At 39.3% G+C, this 4282-nt stretch overlaps 1 protein-coding gene across 1 annotated transcript in view; it reads left to right on the top strand.

Moving 5' to 3' along the window:
• Positions 1 to 729: 729 nt before the first annotated feature.
• Positions 730 to 4282, top strand: part of FBN2 (fibrillin 2) — a 148652-nt gene continuing 145099 nt past the window's right edge. The window contains exon 1 of the mRNA XM_009998148.1: positions 730 to 805. The gene's annotated coding sequence lies outside the window, so the exon portion shown is untranslated. The remainder of the gene's footprint in view (positions 806 to 4282) is intronic.

Below are 4282 nucleotides of genomic sequence, written 5' to 3' on the forward strand. Positions count from 1 at the left end.
CCTCCCCTTTCCCCTCCCCGCCCCGACCTGTGGTCTGCGTTTTTGCCCGCCGTGCATCCTACCTCCCGGCTAGTTATGGGTTAATGGAACTTGGTGTTTTGTTCTCGGCTGTGAAACGTGGCTTTTAATTAGTGATACTGTATTAAAAGCAGACTTGGTGGGGGGGCTGCGGTGCAACTAACACGTGTGCTATATTGGGCTTTTTCTTCAAGAATGTTACCATATTAAGATACTTTTGACAGTCACTTTAATTTGGCTCCTTCTGAGAAACTGTGAAAAAAAAAAAATCTTTAATGTTTTGGGGAGTTCTTGGTCATTTGAGTTAATTGATCTTTATGACCAGCCAGTTTTGTCTTGTGTCAGTATGAGGGCAGTTTTTGTAGCAAGACTTGTAGGACCGTAGATGAATTCAGAGCCCAGCCCGTGCCTTGCATTTCCTGACGAGTTCCACGAGGATTGTGTGGCCTTCCCGTTGCCTAGTCTGCTTCTCCTCTTTATCCTAAGCCATTGAATTTATACAAAATAAAGTTGCTCAGGACTTCTTACAGTAGAGGGAGATTTTGTTCCTTTGAGGACGATTTTTTTTGTGGACATCTTTGCTCTACACTTTTTCTCACTTCATGCAGCTGGTTTCTTCCCTTGTGCATAGATAAAACTTTAGATTCTGCTTACACGGAGGTGCACTTTTGTGTATATGTTTATTTGATTATTTTGTTTGACAGGCCAAATGTGTGTGGCTCTAGATTCCATTCCTACTGTTGCCCTGGATGGAAGACACTCCCTGGAGGAAATCAGTGCATTGTTCGTAAGTGTCTGACCTAGAGTTCCTACTGCCCTTGTGATAATAAAAATAAATCTTATTCTGCAAGTTACTTCTCCATTGAGCATGAGGAAAGAGAATTCAGTTCTTTTTCCTTATTTTTAAAAATAAGTCAAAGAAAAAAAAAGAAAGAAAGAAAGGAAAGAAAGGAAAGAAAGGAAGAAAGGAAGGAAGAAAGGAAGAAAGAAAGGAAGAAAGAAAGAGAGAAAGAAAGAGAGAAAGAAAGAGAGAAAGAGAGAAAGAAAGAAAGAAAGAAAGAAAGAAAGAAAGAAAGAAAGAAAGAAAGAAAGAAAGAAAGAAAGCCTCCACTTAGTTTTTCAGAACACAACAGTAAAGGAAGAAGGAGAAAAACCAAGGTAACAAGAAAAGGCAAATAGTCTTGATAAAAATCAAATCAGATCTGAAGTTTTGTGAAACTTACGTGCCAGGCTTGAAATGACAATCAGATGCGAAAGTGTTTTACATCTGGGGTGCATATTCTCTTGCCTATCATCTTCAGCTGTGCTTTAATAGCAATATAAAGCATGTAGTTTTGGATTACTGCCTGGCCATCATAGGTGCTGTGCTGACAGCTAGGGCTGTTGGCATGGCTTGGCAAAAAAAGAAAAAGGTTGGAAAGGTGTGTCTGGGGGTGCAGATCTGCTCAGTACTTTCTCTGGTCAGGCATCATTGTCTACCAAGACAGGAAAGAGACAATTAATTAGAATATTCTGTCTCTTAGATAAAAGCTGCTATTAGGCACAGGCTTGTTGTATGTCCTTGCATTTTAATGAATCTGTTCTCATTCATCCTAGCCTGTCACCATCTCTTTTGCTTGTAAGTATGGTTAACTTCAGAATTCAGGTTCAAGAACATGCTACTCTTTACTTAAGTGATGAAGGTTTCTGTAATACTCCCATTTAAGAAGCTACAGGCACCCAGGAATAAACTAGGGAAGGAATGGGTAGTAAGCCAAGATGTGCCAAAGCTAAAGGTGACTTTTGGGCTGTTGCCTTACGATTCAGGACTATCAGCCTGTTCACACCTATTTGTTTTACATGAGTAAACTTGCCTTGCCATTATTTCTTATAACTGTGCCATGGGGCAGTGATTTCCAGCTCAGGTGGACATGGCATTTCCTAGCAAAGAGTAATCATGTCTTGCAGAGGAAGATGCTGGTATGAGTACTACTGTGGAGTAAGAGGAGCAACACAATACTGGCTTACTTAAGCATAAACTGGAATTTTAAAGATGGGTTTAGGCTGCCTAGTGTGCTGTTGGTAGGCTTTTCAAATTCAGCTGGCTATCTGGGTCTAATGACTTTAGGGAGACAGAATGATTCAGGTGCTTTCAGAAATCCATATAAATTGTGCCTCTCTGTGGCTCTGTCTCAGCTCTCTTTACATCAAGACAAATCTTACTATTACTTTATGTGCACAAGGGACATATTTTTTGTTGCTGTTTACTTACTGGAGCTTGATTGCAGCTCTCTCACATGTCTAAAGGGTGAATGACTTTGCCAGAAGATCTGTATGATTGGCTGTGACACTTTTCTGTTTGTATTTTGGTGAAGGCTTAAGAGCACAGATTTCTAGGCTCACAGGATATATTTGTTGAGATGATGGTCCCTGTAGCTAGAGCTGTTCATCTAGGCAAAACACCCTGCACAGGATGATGTACAAGCTAGTAAACGTACTGTTGGAGATGCATTGATTATAGTTAGTGCAGATTGGAAATGATGATTTTTAAGGGATTATTTCATGATGAGAGATCTACGAGCTGGTGGTAGGTCAACAGGAAACCATTCTGGCCTTACATTGTTTTCAGTTGATAATGTGATGGTGGCTGTTTGTGGTGTGTGACATATTTATGATTAAAAGTGATCTTTCATCTGAAAAACAGACTTTTTTGTTAACTAAAATGAACTGTACTGATGAAAGTGTATTTGGAGTATGCTTTCAGCTATGGGACTTTCTGTTGATAAAACATTATTCCCTAACAGATAAGAAACTAAGAACAGAAACTAAGAAAACTTTCTAAATTTACACCTTGCTTAGCCAGAAGATTGAGTGCCATTGTATAAAAATGGACTGAACAGTGATAAAAGGCAAACAGCCCCCTTCCCTGTCTTTGCCAAGTTCTCTGAATCTGAGCCCTGTTTCTCACTTTTATGTCTGCTAGTGGGAAAAGCAGTTTGTATCAGTCAGTGGCCTATCTCTAATTTCAGCTAAATAGCAAAATCCCACAAACTCTTCACCACTCCTGCCTTCACATTTGGGGTATATTTGTAGAGGGACTTAAATGCAGGTGATCCACATTGCATGCTTTTGATGCCAGTGGAGTGTCAGTGGATCACTGTTAGTGATCACTACTGTGTCTACTCTTTTGTAAAGAAAATGTGGTCTTTATTGGAGTATGTCAAGGAGGCCATGGGTTGAAAAAATCTACTCTGGTTTGGTCATGTATGACATCAGAACAGAGCTTCTGATTGGGTGGACAAAGGGTGAAAGGGAGCATGTACATTTCACAGGGAGCATGTTTGAATTCTGTAACAGGACAAGAAAACAGTCTTTTCTTCCTTATGGGAGTTGCATCTCATTTATGCATATTTTTCTAGCTCAGAAAAGAAGCACAAGCAATCTGGGGAAGGTTTATCTCTGCTTTCTTTTCTTTTGTGTATCTGGCCAGACGTGGTGGTTTTTTTCTTTCCTTTTAATACATATAGGGCTTTTATTTTCGGTAGCCAGTATGTTCTTGGAAAATTATCTACAGCAGGTATCTGTTCCTTTTGTAGTCCTTCAGTGGAGATGTGCTTCCAAATTATTTGATTCTGTCAAGTAGAGTTATTTACAAAGAAGCTATGATTCTTGCTTCGTTGTGGTTTTTTTTGCTTTACAAGCTGTCTCTTCCATGATATGTGTTTTTTGAGGTAATCGTGTGCCATGCTTGCTGCTAAGGCTTTCTTTTAGTGAGTAAGTTCATTCAGCAGATTATTTAGATCTGTTCATTTGGGTCTCCTTTAGAATTGGGATGTAGCCTTGAACTCTTTCCTGTTTCTGTCATTCCTTTGTGCAAGGGAGCTGGCTGCTGAGCGAGAAGGGAAGACAACTGGACACATCAGGTGGTAGCACAATGACATGCTTGTTACACACAGAGAACATGGTGTGGACAGGCTTCCCTGAGATTTTATAAAGTTGGTTTCTAAACGACAGTGTTGAAATATTTGAGTACAGAAGAGTGTATTTAGTGAAACTATGCAATAGCTGCAAAGCTAAGCATTGGCTTGATAAAGGATGGATACTCTCAGAAAAATGATGCCCTAAAATGCTTCTAAAATATTGATTATAAGAGAGAAGCCATACTGTACACTGACATTTATGATCTGTATTGTTTATATTAGTTGAAATGTTGGATTCTTGGTAGAGTATCCTACAGGACTTGTGGTCTAAAATATATAATTTTAATAATTTTACATTACTTGTG

Source organism: Chaetura pelagica, unplaced genomic scaffold, assembly GCF_000747805.2.
Source record: "Chaetura pelagica isolate M959 unplaced genomic scaffold, ChaPel_1.0 scaffold145, whole genome shotgun sequence".
Classification (NCBI taxonomy): domain Eukaryota; kingdom Metazoa; phylum Chordata; class Aves; order Apodiformes; family Apodidae; genus Chaetura; species Chaetura pelagica.